The sequence below is a fragment of the Heteronotia binoei genome, chromosome 2, assembly GCF_032191835.1.
Source record: "Heteronotia binoei isolate CCM8104 ecotype False Entrance Well chromosome 2, APGP_CSIRO_Hbin_v1, whole genome shotgun sequence".
Classification (NCBI taxonomy): domain Eukaryota; kingdom Metazoa; phylum Chordata; class Lepidosauria; order Squamata; family Gekkonidae; genus Heteronotia; species Heteronotia binoei.
In genome coordinates, this window is record NC_083224.1 from 35,111,555 (window position 1) to 35,130,065 (window position 18,511).

Here is an 18,511-nt window from a genome sequence, read left to right on the forward strand (position 1 = left end):
ACTATTCCATCATTTTCTTCTAGCTGTCCACTAGAACCTCTCTTCCACTAGAACCTCTCTTCCAACTTTGAGTGGCCCTGAAACCTTTGTTCATCCTATCTATTACTGTAAAATTTATTGTGTAAAAAAAAATGGTAGTAATTCCAAGCTTGCTTCAAAGGCACACTTAAAAGTTCACCAGGGTTGTGGGAGAGGGCAGATACTTGTGAATTTTCTGCATTGTGCAGCAGGTTGGACTAGATGACCCTGGAGGTCCCTTCCAACTCTATGTATGGTTATATTTTGGAGCCTTTTGAATTTACTCTGGGCCATTTCACGGGTTACTTGGCAATGAACAGATATTTTCCATTGCATTGTTTCACAAACTGATCCCAGCTCCTGGCACACATTGTCCACGTGGCAAGAAGTGTGTGTTTGCAGCACATATATATTATATAGTTTTTCAGGTATTTTACACATTTTATGTGTGTACCCATAAAATATAATGTTTGAAGCATTCCTCAGTGGTGTGTACATTGAACATATTTGATGGTCCTTTCTGCTTCACAGGATCTAGAATCAAGTGTTGCTCTCTGGATCAAACGGAGCCAGGATAACCCCACCTGATCTCAATGGCACTTCTAATAGGCTTATGCAGCTGAACCATCAATCTAAGGCAAATTTGGAGCCCATCAAAATAGAGACTTTTGGGCTTGTTTTAGGATAACTAATCATGCAAACAAGTTTCTTCTGGTATGCAGAGGTGGGAGAGTTAAACTAAATTAGTTGTATGTATCAATTGTTAAGTGTTATAAAAATACATTCATTTTAAATATTTTTAGCACATTTCTTCTAAACCAGTAAAACTACCTGTGTGGAAGAGGGCATACAAGCAAATACATTAATGAAAAATGTAAAAGACTTTCAAATTAATGAAAAACCTATGATTATATTTATCCTGGCCTTCTCCCTGGGAAGCTGGTAGTTTGCATCTTAGGGGTTTTTTTTTGGGGGGGGGGGGTTGCTATTTAACGCGGCAGTTAGGCTGCTATTGGGGCTCCCGAAATGGGAGCACATACAGCCAGGGCTGCGCGGACTGCACTGGTTGCCAGTTATATACCGGATTCATTACAAAGTGCTGGTTATTACCTTTAAAGCCCTATATGGCCGAGGACCTGCCTACCTGAGGGACCGTTTTTCCCCATATGAACCCCAGAGAGCACTGAGGTCAGCAGGGAAGAACCAACTGACCATCCCCAGGCCGAAGGAGGCAAAACTGCAGAGCACTCGCATGCGGGCCTTTTCTATTGTAGCCCCACACCTATGGAACCAGCTCCCGGAAGAAGTGAGGGCCCTGCGGGACTTTGAACAGTTTCGCAGGGCCTGCAAGACCATCCTTTTTGGGATGGCCTTCACCGATTAAAATGACAGAGGGACTCGCCTAAATGACTTTCACCATCATGCTGAAATAGCACCAGAATGTTAATTTTAGAAATTTTAAATTAAAATGTTTAAATTAGTTACTGTTTTTAAATATTTATTGTATAATTTACTGTATTTGATGCTGTTAGCCGCCCTGAGCCTGCTTCGGCGGGGAGGGCGGGATATAAATAAAATGTTGTTGTTGTTGTTGTTGTACTTAATGGCAAGTTTATCTATTTGTGAAAAGTTAAGAAAGTCTCCAGTGCAATCCTGTTTAAGAAACAATGCAAGAGCTGATGCTTTGGAGGTAAAAGGAAGGTCTGAACACACTTAAGACAAGGACTGCATTAGCCAGAATGACTTGCAAACTAGTGAGATTAACTGGAAGAGTATGTGCTTCTCAGGATCCTTCCAGCTAAGACGCATTTATGGTTATCAACCCAAAGCTGGCAAATGCTGTAAGTGGTCCCTGCGGAGTGCAGAGTTTTAGAAGAAAGCAATGTTACAGGCAGGTGACACTGTAGGAATTTCTGTTAATCTCTATGGCAAAGACCATAGAGACTAGGAGAAATTCCTAGAGTACCACCTTTGGTTTCACACACACCCCCGCTACAATTTTTTCTCTTGCTCTTCAAATTATCCAAGGCAGGGGATTGATGTCAGAGCCTGGGGACTGCCCACTGCCAGTTGGAAAATGGCAAGTTTACGTTAATTCCATGGAATCTCTGTTTAAGAATCCCAGCTAACTGACATTCTTTCTCTGCCCCACTGTTTTAGTTCCAAAACCCCATTTTCCCCTTGTGCAAATTAACCCTGAAAGTGTTTGCATGCCATCTGCCATTTTCTCCTCTTTAATTTCTCCCATTATATTTACATGTTTAACTTTATTGTTCTGTCATTTGCATATCCATGGCACATACCATATAAAGGGTGTAAAAGTAACAAATAGATTGTGAATAACAATAGTGGAAGTGAGAAATGAAAAGGTACATTTTAGCATCCCTATCGGGGACCGGAAGAGCTACTACCTATCCAAGTAGACTGTACTGAGCAAGAGGGAATCAGTCTTGGTATTGTATGTTTTAAAGAGGTCCCAGAGGAGCCATGAGGAAGGGCAAGGAAGCGACAGATTCCCTGTTGGACACCTAAAACATTGATGAATATGGAGGTAACGAGGAAAGATCATTCTAAGTGTCAACTTGGAGGGACCTTGAAAGGAAGCCCTGTAGCCTAGGATTGCCACTTTTGGTTGGGAAATCTTGGGAGGTCTAGGAAAGGAGTTTGGGCCGGGCACTCATCATACATGTGATGCCACAGAGTCAACCCTTGGAAGCTGCCATTTTCTTCAGCAGAACTGATCTCTGTAGCCTGGAGATCTGTTGTAATTCCAGAAGAACCAGACACCACCTGGAGACTGGCGACCATACGTAGCCCTTCTATGTTAAGGGAAACGAACATAGTGATTCGGTTTTGCAGAGTTATGTGAATGTTACTTGAACAAGTTGCCTTCTACCTAAAAGGTTCTTCTTGTGATCTGGAACATGAGAGCAAGCTTTCCTCATAATCAGGGATCAGTAATTTGAGATGGTTCTTTTTCTTTTCTTTCATCCCCCCACCCCAAAGGATGTGGTTATAATCCAAGAGGCCTCTGTAACTGTTCAGACTTGAATACGCAACATAAGATTAAATCAGCGACCCCTCCCCTCCTTAGGAGAGTATAAAAATACAAAGATGAGCTTCTAGGTACTGCAGTACTGAGATGGCGTCCTAACCTGTGTGTGTTTTAAATAAATAGAGGCATTAACAAAGCTTGGTTGAGAGGAGACCTACAGATTTATGGCTTCCTGTCTCCACCAGCAGATGTCATTGTGGCTGGCAGAACGAGACGGAATGGGGGTGGGATTACAAAGACCTGGAGGGAGGGAGAGAAGAATCTTGTGTCCATTTTTATACATTGGCCAGAGTCCGTTTACAATTCTGAGCAGAACTGACACTGCACAGCATCTGTGGGTTTGCTCCTTCTGTTATTTATAACTAAGTAGGAAAAAGTCATCTCGCTTTCTTTTAACACGAGGAAAAGCCCATACGGTTTGCCAAAAGGATTTTTTTGCACATTTAGTGGTGGAAGGAGAATATTTTTAAAAAAATGAACAGCAGGCACAGGGTAGCTTCTTCACAATTGCAAAGGCTCACTGGGTGTTTTAATGTTCTGTTCTAGAGTTGAAGCACTCCGTTCTGGCATTATCTTCTGCTTGCATTATACTGAAAAACAGAATTTCTTTTTGTGTTTCTTTTTGCTGTCAAGTCGTAGCCTACTTATGGCAACCCTGGAGAGTTTTCAAGACAAGAGACGTTCAGAAGTAGTTTTCCACAGTCTGCCTAACCTTGAAATTTCTTGGTGGTCTCCCATCCAAATACTAACCAAGGTTAATACTCCTTAGCTTCCAATATCTTCTTAGGTGGGCAAAATATTATTACATGGCAGAACTGGATTCTCAAATGAGGATAAGGTTGGTGGGGGGGAGGAGACAGACAGACAGAGACTTTTTCTTCATACAGTACTTGCACCCATTTGGCACTTTCTTAGAGACTTCCCCTCCAATCACATACCACACACACCTTATTACACACATGTCTAGAGCTTTTCTTGATCTGATTTGCTTCATATGTTGTGTTCATAAGAAGAAGAAGACAGTATATTTATAGCCCACCCTTCTTTCTGAATCAGAGTCTCAGAATGGCTTACAGTCTCCTTAGACAACAACTTGCTAGTGGTCCCCGGCCCTAAACCAAGGCCAGGGCCTTTTCAGTCCTGCCCCCAACCTGGTAGAACTCTTTGCCAAGGCCCTGCAGGATCTGATGCAATTCCACAAGGCCTGAAAGGCATAGATGTTCCACCAGGATTTTGGTTGAGAACAGCGACAGCTTCCATCAGGCTGACACCATCCTCTACTGTTCACATCTACTTTGCCCTCTTCCCTGCTGCCCATGAATGTAGCCAGCAGTTGGAATTGGGGTCACTTGTTATTTGCCATCTGATTGTGAAAATGTTCTGTTAGTGATTTTAACTGGTTTTATCTTGTCTTTGTACGTACTGCACATCGCCCAAAGCCCTGCGGTAGCTATGAATAAATGAATAAATATTCAGGGCGCCGAATTGGGCTTCCCCCCACCCAAGACAACCGCCTAATTTGCCTCCCTCCCCACGCCACCGCCAGCTCCCTCCCGCCTGTCGCACTCCCACTCACCTCCCCCTCAGAAGCTCACCCTGGCACCTCCCGCCCGCCCCCAAAGCTTGCCCTGTATAGTCCACAGTCCCTAATCATTTATTCAAGCAAGTCTGTAAAACCATTTTGTACAGTACAGTCCTATCATATGCATACAGAAGCCCTATTGAATTGTTCAGTTTTTGCATAGTTAGTAGAAAGCCATGAAGTTCACTGTGTTTTCTAGCTGTCCTATCTCACAAGGTTGCCATAAGGATAAACAGAGAAGGAACACTGCTCTGAGCTTGCTGGATGAAGAGTCGGTGAAGCCATTAGAAGCTCTGGGAAGGCTTTATATCAGAGAAATCCTTGGGAAGAAAGATTTAAACACCCTCACCATAGAGGGACCTTTATCACGGATCTCCTGTGTCTCAACTAATTTAGTTCTTATTTATCTACACTAGAAATGGTGATGAATTACAGAATTATGCATGGTTTTTTTCTTGCTGGGTCATAATCTCGGTCAATCACTAGGCCATAATCACTAGGCCATCTGTCATACAAATCTGGTCCAAAATGAATCCCAGATTGCAGCTCTTGGGCAGCATGGTTACTTGTCTGGAGGCCACTAGGTCCAAGTGAAGATGATAACCATTCTTCTACACCAAGACTGGAAGGCCTCGGATTGTGCTGCGGTTTATAGACCACCCAGAGACCTCCTCTCTCATAATGATGAGATTGAGTGTTCACAACAGCAAACAAATCCTAGAATGTGATCACCATTGCTCCAATAGAATATGGTAAATTCATTTGACAAACTCATTTGCAGCAATACTTTTGCAGGATCCCTAGCACTGAAAGCCAGTTTGGTGTAGTGGCTAAGTGTTCAGACTCTTATTTGAGTGAACCGGGTTTGATTCCCCACTCCTCCGCTTGCAGCTGCTGGAATGGCCTTGGGTCAGCCATAGCTCTCGTAGGAGTTGTCCTTGAAAGGGCAGCTGCTGTGAGAGCTCTCTCAGCCCCACCCACCTCACAGGGTGTTTGTTGTGGGGAAAGAAGATAAAGGCAATTGTAAGCCACTCTGAGGTAGGGTTGCCAAGTCCAATTCAAGAAACACCTGGGGACTTTGGGGGCAGAGCCAGGAGACTTTGGGGGTGAAGCCAGGTGCAAGATTGTGACAAGCATAACTGAACTCCAAAGGGAGTTTTGGCCATCACATTTAAATGGACAACATACCTTTTAAATGCCTTCTCTCCTTTAGAAATAATGAAGGATAGAGGCACCTCCTTTTGGGGCTCATAGAATTGGACCCCCTGGTCTAATCCTTTTGAAACTTGGAGGGTGTTTTGAGGAGAGACACAGGATGCTATGCCGCAAATCTGGTGCATATACCTCAAAAAACAGCCCCCCCCCGAGCCCCAGATACCCACTGAGCTATTCTCCATTATTCCCTATGGGAATCAGTCTTCATAGAAAATAATGGAGTGTGCAGCAGACATTCCCCCCCCCCCCGCTTTCTGATGACCCTAACCTGGAGGGAGGGCCTCCAAACCAGGGGATCCCCTGCCCCCATCTGGGGATTGGCAGCCCTACTCTGAGATTCTGATTCAGAGAGAAGGGTGGAGTATAAATCTGCAGTGTTCTTCTTCTTCTGCTCACTTCCATCTTTTGTCATGGATGAATCTGATCTTCCATCCATTGTTTGCTTTAACAGTGCAAAAATTCAATATCAGGCCCAATTTACATGACTTTGGACCAAAGTGTCTTCTTCCATATGTTCCTGCCTGAGAACTAAGATCACATGGAGGAGCCATCTTGACTGCCCCATCAACCAAGGAAACTTGTCTGGTCTCACCTTTTCAGTGGCAGCCCCCCAATTATGGAACAACCTGCCCAGGGAGGTGTGCCTGGCCCCCACCCTTGACCTCTTGCAAGCAGCTGAAGTCAGTCGCATTCATGATGGAATTTCAGCTCTTTTTTGCCTACTGGAAATTTAAAATTATTGCTTTTAAGTTAGTGTTTTTATGTAACTTGTGCATTTTATTGCACTTTTGTTTACATTGTAAGCCATCTTTAGTTCCTGTAAAGTAGAAAGGCGGCTAATAAATCTTTAAAATAAATAAATGAAACCATGGTTAACTCTGACTAGGACTCCCTGCAAAACCAGAGTTTGAAATGAAAGTTTGCAACGGATTTGCAGACTCAGCTTCTCAGACTTTTCTGGTTTGCATTAAAGATCATTATTTATGCACACATCATGTTGTGCTATGATTATTCAACCATGAAAAAGGGTATATTGTGCACAAAATAAGAGGGGATAAAGAGGGGGACATGAAAGCTGGCAACATGCTCCAGATCTCCTTATCATGAATCACCAAATCTCCTTATCATGAATGAGACTATCACACCAATCCTGAATCCATTCTGGAAACCTGAAGTTAGTCAAATACACTTTTTGGGAACATACATTACTGTTCATTTCCCAAACACCTTCAACAATCACTGTGTTTTTCTTACAGGTCTTGCAAGTTTGGGAAACACGTCAAAAACTTGCACACCTCTTTAATGAGTTTCCTCTCTTTTTGATTGCTAATTGTTGTGATACTCTGAGCTCAATAGCTCAAGCTAGCCTGATCTTGTTAGGTCTTGGAAGCTAAGCAGCATCAGTCCTGGTTAATATGTGAATGGGAGACCGCCACAGAAGTCCAGGGTCACTACACAGAAGCAGGCAATTGGCAAACCAACTCTGTTTGTCTCTTGATTTGAAAACCCTTCAGGGTTGCCATAAGTCAGCTGAGACCTGATGACACTTTCTACCACGAGTCATCATGACCTCTTGAACAGCATAAACACTGTGTGTCAATCAAATCATAAAAAATCAAACTAGGGTTGCCAATCCCCAGTTGGAAGCAGGGGATTTCCCTGGTTTGTAGGTCCTCCCCCTGCTTCAGGGTAATTTGAAGGGGGGGGGGAAGGAAATGTCTGCTGGACACTCCATTGTAGCTTACGGAGACCGGCTCCCATAGGTTATAATGGAGAATCAATCCATGGATATCAGGGGGGAGGGGAGGCTGTTTTTTGAGGTAGAAGCACTACATTTTCACCATAGCATCTGGTGCCTCAAAATACCCCCCAAGTTTCCAGAAGATTGAACCAGGGGGTCCAATTCTATGATCCCCAAAAGAAAGTGTCCCTATCCATTATTTCTAATGGAGGGAAGGCATTTAGAAGGTATGTGGTCCCTTTAAATGTGACGGCCAGAACTCCCTTTGGAGTTCAATCATGCTTGTCACAACCTTGCTCCTTGCTCCACCCCAAAAGTTTCCTGGATTCACCACCAAAGTCCCCAGCTATATCTTGAGTCGGACCCGGCAACCCTACCCTGCCTGTAGTCTTACAATTCTGTATTAAACAAGACGAGAAAGGGAAAGGAATGGTTAATGTTGTAATATATGAAGAACACACTTGGGGAGCCCAAGGAGAGGGCAGGGGAAACCCTGTACGTGGATGAAATGCCCCTTGATTATCTGTAGAGAGAGAAGGGCTTGTATATGCTTGAAGAACCTGAAGTCCCTGACATCGCCACTCATAACAAAACCATATTACTTGTTCAGGCATGAAGGATTTTTCAGGATTTTCCCCCCCCCCACCCTTTCCTTAAATGTCAAGGCAAGATAAATGGACAAATGTAGTTTACACATACCACAAATGCTTGTCGAGTAAACAGCACAGAGCATGCTTAACTGAAATATCATACCCAGCTAAAAGAAGCAAATACATTTCATGCAATTTTAATTGAAACGTAACTTTCTGAGTTCTGTTGCAACACTCCACAAGAGACAGCGTGAACACTGAAGAAGGCAAAAGACAAGCAAAAATAATAATCCAAGTCAAACTAGACATTCACTTTTTTAAAAAAGAAGAAGAAATTGGATTTATATCCCGCCCTATACTCTGAATCTCAGAGTCTCAGAGCATTCATTCTCCTTTACCTTCCCCACACACACACAGACACCCTGTGAATTAGGTGGGGCTGAGAGATCTCTTACAGCAGCTGCCCTTTCAAGGACAACTCCTACGAGAACTATGGCTGACCCAAGGCCTTTCCAACAGCTGCAAGTAGAAGAATGGGGAATCAAACCCGGTTCTCCCAGATAAGAGTTCATGCACTTAACCAATACACCCAAACTGGCTTTGGGTTCGAGTTCCATGTGCATGTGGAGCAACAAAAAACAGGAAAATAACTTCCTTCCCAGTACTGCTTCAGCACAGAAAATGGTGGTGGTGGTGAGACGAGAGCCCTTCTTTTCCCTCTGGCAGCATTCTGAGCCTCAATTGGCTCTGCTTTGCTCGTCCACAACAAAGGGAGGGGGTAGTGAACAAATAACAGATGCCTTGCTGGAGCTGAAATGGCTACAACTTTATTGGTTGCAGCTGCCAGAACTGCATAGCATGGGGCAGCAGATCCAGGCATCAGCCCACTCAAAGGCCAATTGCAGCCAAGAGATAAGGCCTCCTTTTATCACAGTGGACCAGAGGGAAGACTCCTTCTTGGAGATCCACCAACTGGAGTCCCACCCCAAGCCAGGCCAGTCCAGTGGCTGCCTGGGGAAGGTAAGGGACCAAGGGCCAATGCTGCTGCAGATGGCTGCCCAACAATCCTTGCTCGCCTCCCTATCCCAAACAGAACCCATACTTATTAATAGCCATTCCCCTCAGCTGCTATGTGGCAGCAGGTAATCAAGTTGAGTACAAGGAACCTGGATCCCATGGTAGAGAAGAAAAGAAAAAAAGAGAGAACATCTTGATTCATAAGCTTATTGCTTGCATTATTTTCCAGTTCTTCAGCTGTTTTGCTTCTCAGACATGTTTGCTGCTTTATTAAATTGTTTTTCATGTTTTGTAGTCTGTCTTGAGTCTCAATGAAAACAGTGGGCTATAAATTAATAATAATATTTTTAAACAATTGAATATGTATACCTTACTTTTGTCCCTGTAGAGAGACCCAAACCAACTCACAACAGTAAAAAAATATCAACAGACAAAAAGGAATATGACAAACTATGCCTTGGGCTGGTTCATTATTTCATAAAAATCTCATCCAAAGGAACCGGCTGCAAGACCACGGCTAAGTTCCCAAGAGTCAAGAGCCCTTGGACTATTGCCCGAGGGCTAGTACCTTTGGCCATGCCAGATAAGGTTGCCAATCCCCAGTTGGGGGCAGGGGATCCCCTAGTTTGGAGGCCCTCCTCATGCTTCAGGGTTAGCAGAAAGTGGGATTTGAATATTCGCCAGGACCCTGCAGAGCCTTAAATACCCACAGATCAATATCCCATTATATCCTATGGGAACTGGTCTCCATAGGGTATAATGGACCAATATTATACCCTATTGATGAATTTATATTAAAGACCAATATTATACCCTATGGAGACCAGTTCCCATAGGGTATGGAATATTGATCTGTGGGTATTTAAGGCTCTGCAGGGTCCTGATTTTTGAGGTAGGGGCACCAAATTTTCAGCATAACATATTTCCATTCTTATTTTATGTACAGCTCATAGAAGCAATAGCGAAATGTGGATTGAGTACTACCGCGTCGCGTTTTACTTCCTGTGTCTAGCTGCACAGAAGATAGAATTTGTGGAGCGTGGATCTCTGAGGAAGACATTTTCAAACACAACTTCAACCTTTTATGAGCAGCGCTCCATATGAAAGACTTTACCATTTGAATTTTCACCTACACCCGACTATTGAAATATTTCAGACATTTATTTGTTTCTATATGATAGGTGGTGTGGGTGTTTGTTCCATAATGTCTTACAATTTGTGACTTTTGTAATAGAAATGGTTTTTGAACTGTATATCGATTTCGAGGCTGGTTCTTGCAGAGGTTTGCTGTAACCTTTATTCCTTGCTCCATTATCCACATTGCTCTTTGTTGGTTGCTCAATTCCCAGTTGGGGGCAAGGGATCCCCTAGTTTGGAGGCCCTCTTCATGATTCAGGGTTAGCAGAAAGTGGGATTTGAATGTTCACCAGGCACTCCATTATACCCTATGAGACCAGTTCCCATAGGATATAATGGGATATTGATCTGTGGGTATTTAAGGCTCTGCAGGGTCCTGTTTTTCGAGGTAGGGGAACCAAATTTTCAGCATGACATCTGGTGCCTCTCCTCAAATAAACCTCTCAAGATTTTTTTTAAAAAATGGACCAGGGGGTTCAACTCTATGACCCCTAAAGAAGATGCCTCTATCCTTCATTATTTCCAATGGAGGGAGGACATTTATAAAGAGCACAGTCCCTTTAAATGTGGTGGCCAGAACTCCCACTGGAGTTCAATTGTGCTTGTCAAAATCTTGCTCCTGGTTCCACCCCCAAAGTCCCCAGATATTTCCTGAGTTCCACCCCCAAAGTCCCCAGATATTTCCTGAGTTCCACCCCAAAGTCCCCAGATATTTCCTGGGTTCCACCCCCAAAGTCCCCAGATATTTCCTGAGTTCCACCCCCAAAGTCCCCAGATATTTTCTGAGTTGGACCTGGCAACCCTAATGCCCGAGTTGTAGAGGTACCCACAACAGGAAGGAGATAAAAACACAACTAAGATGAAAAAGAAAAAGAAATATTACAGCAACTATATCGTTGATGAATTTATATTAAAGACCAAGTTGTTTTCCTCTGGAGGGTCTGTTGCCAACTCCTGCTTATATAACCTATTTAATTCAAGAAGCAATATCAAATATTTTAAAAACTTAAATAACTGAGACAGTTCCCTTCTATGACAGCGTGATCTCACCTTGTGACACTCGCATTTATGAAAGTAACAATAAACAACTTCAAAAGACATCATATTCAAAACAGTAATTAAGCATATACAACCACAACCAACACATAACAATCCAGACCTGTTGTATTTGAGCAGACCAATGTCTCAGTCTTTCTGACTTGAATCTTGCACCAACTTGCAACTGTGCATTCTGTGTTGGAATGTCTTCTGTTCTTTACAGGAGTTTCTGGTGTCCCTAAAAAAATAATATATATTTTCATAGAAAGGAGTACTGAGGTGAGAGTGCTTCCTCCTGCAGCTTCAGGTCCTCAAATTCCAAAGGGAAAATATCCATATATTACAGGGGTGGCCAACGGTAGCTCTCCAGATGTTTTTTGCCTACAACTCCCATCAGCCTCAGCCATTGACCATGCTGACATATAACATCAATATCAAAGAGTCTCAACAATCAAAACACAGATTAACAGCCAATTAATGCAAACACAGTCCTTCCTTCCTTCCAGTAATTAGTATAAGAAATTCTCATACCTGAAATATAAATATATAGTTTTATAGAAAGGGCTGCTTCTGAGGTGAGAGTGCTTCTCCCTGCAGCTTCATGCCCTCCAGTCCCTCAGGGACAATTGCAGAGTTCAACTGTAGACCAGAACTCACAAAATACCTGGAGACTTCGGGGGTGGATTTGGGAGAGAGCAGGGTTTGGGGAGAGGAGGGGTCTCAGCATGGTACAATGCCATAGAGTCCACCCTTCAAAGCAGCCATTTTCTCCAGCAGATCTTCAGGCCCCACCTGGAGGCTGGCAACCATACCTCACATCCACAAAGGTCCTTCAACTAACTCACATCAGTGTCTGTCTGTTTCTCTTTCAGAGGCAATGTGGCCAGACATTTGAGCTGTTTCTAAAGCACAGAACTTTTATTACACAGCCCAGTTTCCAGGGGACTGTTTATCAGATTCTATGTATTTATGAATAGAATCATAGAATCATGGAGTTGTAAGGGTACCTCCAGGGTCATCTAGTCCAACCCCCTGCACAATGCAGGAAATTCACAAATACCTCCCCCTATATTCACACAAACACATGAAGCTGCCTTATACTGAATCAGACCCTGGGTCCATCGAAGTCAGTATTATCTACACAGACTGGCAGTTGCTCTCCAGGGTCTCAGTCTAAAGTCTTTCACATCACCTGTTCCCTGTCCTTTTAACTGGAGATGCAGGGGATTGAACCTGGGGCCATCTGCATGCCAAGCAAAATGCTCTTCCACTAAGCCATTTATTCCATTTATACCCTGCCCTTTTCCCCAGTAGGGACCAAAAGTGGCTTTCCTCACTCACCTCTCTTCCTCACCAGCACCCCTGTGAGTCAGGTTAGACTGAGAGTGTGTGACTGGCCCATGGTAACCCATCACACTGTGGGGATTCATACCTGGACCTCCCAGATCTGAGTCTGACACTGGCCACTACAGGTTCTCAATGCCTTGCATTATTTCTGGGCCAAGCAAAGATCTGCCTAATGCTGCTCCCAGTATTTCTTCATTGTTATCACTTTCCTGTAGGAAGTTTTGATGAAGCCATTTCATAGCAGGCTAGAAAAGGCCTCGTCACTCCTTCCCAATTGCTGTGTAAACCAAGTATTGAATCCTGCCAAGCCTGCCCTGTTGACATCCATGATAATGAGCTTTCTTTTGTCCTCCAAGCCAGTTTCTTCAAAGAAGGAGTTGAGAAGCTCTCATATGAAAAGATCGCAGGCCACAGAAGCCAAAGATCCTTTGCAAATTAATCAGCAGCCTCTAGCAGTTCCACTTTGCAAAGGAAACCCATCTTTTGAGTGAGAACTACTTCGGCTGCCCCTCTGCCAAATGGATGCCCCTTTTTTCCCATAGCATGCCAATATATTTCTACCCCGCCATCCTCGGTATGCTGTAAGGTGTTGCTTCATTAGCAGTCATTGATAAGTGGGAAGGTATGCTGATAATATATGTTAAGTGAGGGAAGGTACTTTAAGCTACTCAAATGAAAACTTTACCCACCATCAATGTTCCCTCTAAGCTGCAGAGTCTGGCGAGCAAAAATTCTACTTTGTGAGCTACTGGCATAAAAGTTGTGAGCTACTACATAAATTAGTGTGCTCTGGGATCATCCCTTCTGAGCTAAGACAAAAATGTGTGAGCTGGAGGCTAAAAATCTGTGAGCTAGCTCACACTAACTCAGTTTACAGGGAACACTGCCCACCATATAATCTATAAAAAATGGTACTTAAGGTTCCTAGATTTGGGTTAGGAAATTCCTGGAGAATTTGGAGGTGGAGCCTGGGAAGGGCAGGGTTTGGGGAGGAGGGGAACCTCAGCAAAGTATAATTCCATTAAGTTTACCTTCCAAAGCAGCCATTTTCTCCAGGGGAACTGGTCTCCGTCTTCTGGTGATCAGTTGTAATCCTGGGAGATCTCCAGCCATGACCTGAAGGCTGGCACCTCTGTTGACACCTCCAGACAAAGACAGTACCTATCAAAAGTCCCTGAACCAACAATGATGCCTAATACTGAGCCAGTTTGGTGTAGTGGTTAAGTGCGTGGACTCTAATCTGGGAGAACCAGGTTTGATTACCCACTCCTCCACCTGCACCTGCTGGCATGACCTTGGGTCAGTCAGCACTCTTTCAGAGCTGTTCCTTTCAAGAGCAGTTCTCAGAGAACTCTCTAAGCCGCACCTACTTCACAGGATGTCTGCTGCGGGGAGAGAAAGGGAAAGGAGATTGTAAGCCAGTCTGAGTCTCTGGGTGAAGGGCAGTATATAAATCCAATCTCCTCCTCCTCCTCGATTGTTATCAAGTTGGCCCATCCATTGGTCAGCTAGGGCATTTGTTCACCTTGGATTTTTATTTCCTTTCTTTTATTACATATTTATAACCTGCCTTTCTTCATAGCTCAAGGCCACTTTAGAACATCACACTTTAAAACATAAAACAAAACTTCAAATAATGTTCCCTCCCATTTTATAAAATGGCCAGCAGTACCTCCTGAACATTTCTAAAGATGCCACACATGCCCTCACCTCTGTACAGAGCCCATTCCACCAAGTGGGAAGTACAATGGGAAAAGCATGAGTTCTGGTTGATGCCAGGAGGGCTATTTTCTGTGGGGGAACAGCCAGTAGCAGGCTGCTTGAGGAATGTGGTTGGCACATGGGGACATACCAAAGATGATCTGTTAGATATGTGGGTTCTAAACAAGAGGATTTTAAACCAGCAACTTGACACAAAGCGGCAGCCAACATAGCTGTTTCAAGACAGGCTTGCTATGTTTCCACGGGATGACCCTGGACAATATTGAGTCTGTCATGTTTTGAACCCCATGCAGGTTCCAGGCCAGCCAACCATGACGTGAGTTCACAAAAGTATGGATCAGCTTGTCAGTAAGGTGCTGGATCTGTGACTTTGCCTACAAAAAGCAAGAGGTGCTACTCTGTGGACCAAGCAAAAGCAGAACATTAGGTATTTTGTGCTTATTATCAAACCCAGCTGATCTGGAGGCCTTGTGCTATCTTTTACATTCCAAATCATTTCTGTTTGAACAGAGGGCTTAAGGTCATCCAGACACATGATGGTACCTTCTACTGAACTGGTCCATCAAGGTCAGTATTGTCTGCTCGGACTGGCAACAACTCTCCCTGGTCTCAGGAACAGGTCTTTCACATCAACTACTGCCTGGTCCTTTTCAACTGGAGATACCAGGGATTGAACCTGGGACCTTCTGTTTGCCAAACAGATGCTCTACTAGTGAGCCACAGCCCCTCCCCTCAGCTGCATTCAGATCTCTTCGAACTGCCATTAAACCAAGATGTACGTAATGCCTGCCTTGCTTTTGGCATGCATGCATGCCTCCTTCCTCCCACCCACCCCCCTTCTCATATGGGGAATGCTGGTTATAAATCAACTCTGGTTATCTGTGCTGAACAAATGCAAGCATGTAAGTACACTGGTGCCTTTCCTTCACGCAACAGGATTCCAGCTTGGATCAAACTCTGGCTAAGAATCTCACCTCGGGGTGGGGAAACTTTCTCTGGCTAACCTGGCACTGCATGTCATGAATTAGCTCAAGCAGAGATTCTTCATGCCAAAAAAGGGAGAGGAGAAGGAGGAAAGAGGAAGGTGCATAAATGGCCCAGAGTTTGTACACATTGTTCCATAGCTGTGCTTAAAGGTGGTGTTTGAAGGTTGCCATCATCTGCCAGGATAATTTGCTAGTTTAGATCCCTGCTTCAGATCAAGATGTTCCCAGTCTGGACTTCACTGCCTTGCTATTTCTCTTGTACAACCAGCCCCCACAACAAAATGCCTGGCAGAAACCAAAGGTTAAACTGCCTAAATTGGTTTGGTCTTTTCGTAGAAAATAAACCTGTCTAGTTTAGTCTGTGCAGCACCATTTTTTACATAAATGGATACTCTCTACAAAATACAGGGTAACTTTAGCAAGGGGATGGGGGGAGAGATCACACAAAACACCAAGATTCCTGTGTGGCAACTGACTGGCACTTCCGAGTCTCTACTGATAGTATGAAAAAGGGGTATAGTAAAATGGAGATTAAAGAAATTTACCTGTCAAAATATGGCTCTGTTTGGTTACCTCTGTCCATGGGACGGTTTTAGTAAACTGTCAATCAGCAGCATGCTAAATAACCTCTCCAAAGCATAATCCACTTTTCCAGAAGATATCGGCATGTCAATCATTTATTGAATCAATGCCAAATTTGAATCTGTGGAAAACCCACTTTGTCAATCACCCCTCACGATTCTTTCCTCAAAATCACCTGACAGCTTTTAAGTTTCTGTGTTTCTATTCCACACAGTTTAGTTAAGGAGTCTTTCATTTTTAATTGGCCTCCTTTTATGAGTGGTAGCTAAGCAACTAATATGTTATTTTATATGGTAATAATGGGTGCAAACTTGAGAGAGCTTCCTTGACCATTCCCTCTTTGTTATGAGGAAACTATTTTCCTTCAAGTTACTAAATAGCAGATGTAGCAGAAACAATGATTTAATTATGGGTTGTCCTGTTGTTTCTATCTATAAACACTTTTGGCACTGCTTAATAATAAACACTGGCAAATAGATATTGTGTGATGTTTTAACTCATGAGAGAAAGCCCTGGAATACCACTAGGAAGGGAAGATGGGAAGGAAGAAGGACTGGACTGTGGCCAGGAAGTAGACAGAATTAGTTGAGGCAAGAATAACCGATGAAACTTGAAACCAATCTAAGTCCACATCAGACTGTGCCTTAACTTATCCTCACCTGAGTACCTGATGGGAGAAAGGGAAGTACAAAAAACTTTTTTAAGGCAATATAAGGGTTTGTCAGATGTTAGAAACTAACCATGATGCTCCAATACATTTGGTCTCTATTTCTTGTAATGTGGGCAACACACATGTTTTCTATTTGTGTGTGGTTTTGGTACATGGTATTAAAAAACTCAGTGTGTATCAAAGCATAGAAAATGTGCTGCCCTCTTCATATGAAGCATCGACTTCACATATCTGGATGTACTGGGAACATCATGGGTCACATATATGGACATATGAAGCTGCCTTATACTGAATCAGACCTTTGGTCCATCAAAGTCAGTATTGTCTACTCAGACTGGCAGCGGCTTTCCAGGGTCTCAAGCTGAGGTTTTCCACGCCTATTTGCCTGGACCCTTTTTAGATGGAGATGCCAGGGATTGAACCTGGGACCTTTTGCTTACCAAGCAGATGCTCTACCACTGAGCCACCGTCCCTCCAGTTAGCAGGCACCTGTTACACATATACACGACCTAAAAGGCCTGTTGTAAATCACATCTATGTGTTAGACCTCTGTCATCCCTGAGACTGATGCCAAGGTGGTGTTGGAGAGAAATAGGGCCATAGAAGGAACCCTAATAGACTGAAAATGGTTAAAAATTCTACAAAGTCTGTTCGTCATTTAGAAATAGCATTCACCAGCGGGATTAGAGGGTGTGACCTTCTTAGGGTTGCCATTCCCCAGTTGGGGGCAGGGGATTCCCCAGTCTGGAGGCCCTCTCCCACTTCAGGGTTATCAGAAAGCAGGGGGGGGGGATGTTTGCTGGGCACTCCATTATACTCTATTAAGATTGATTCTCCCTTGTCCCTCTGATTGGGTGGCAAGGTTTTAGAGGGAAACTAGCACAGAGAGGGATGGGACTTGGAAAGAGAGCATAAAAAGGGCTAAGTACAGACAGGGTGCATTCTCTCTGGAAAAGGCTGCAGGAGAGAAGGTAGCACGAGGGATCCCTTACCCAAGGCGATGAGTTTGGTATTAGAGCAGGGGATGTCTAAATAAATGTGTTAGAGTTTGTTTATTTGCACCAACCTTTACTGTTTCGTATTCACTATAGCACTAAGCCTTTGTCATCCACTTATTGTTTTAGAGCACTAACAATAAACTTCTTTTTGTTGTTATACTGCCTGGGTTCTCACGTCTCCTTGGTCACAGTTAAGAGGTATTTATTAATAAGGAAGACAAGGGTGGTTGGGTGCTCTGGGCCCTCCAAACAGACCCTTACCAGAGTGGTGGCAGCCAGTGGAAGGCCCTCCCAGGCCCCTGCTGTGTGACATATGCTCTTAAGACAATTCCACATCACCTATTTCATTTCCCCCCCTTTCATTACTGTATGAGAAAGAAAAAGAGAAGAGACATGAAGCCTGTGTTGTTGGGTGTCCTGTAACACTGAACTTTGCATTTTTTACACTGGAGGTATGCTTTGTATCAGCCTTCAAGCCTGCAGCTGTTTCCATTCCTGGACAAAATGGAGAAGCAAGCAGGGAGACCCTAGAGTAGGGGTGGCCAAATTTGCTTAATGTAAGAGCTACATAGAATAAACATCAGATGTTTGAGAGCTGCAAGACATGAACGTCATATGTTTGAGAGAAGGAAGGAAGGAAGGAAGGAAGGAAGGAAGGAAGGAAGGAAGGAAGGAAGGAAGGAAGGAAGGAAGGAAGGGGTGTAAATAAAGCAACTTTAAATGCATTCTCCAAGCCGGCAGCTGGTTTGGCTTGGAGAAGTGATTTAAAGAGAGAAATACCTTCTCCAAGCTGGCCAACAGGGTAGTGAGTGT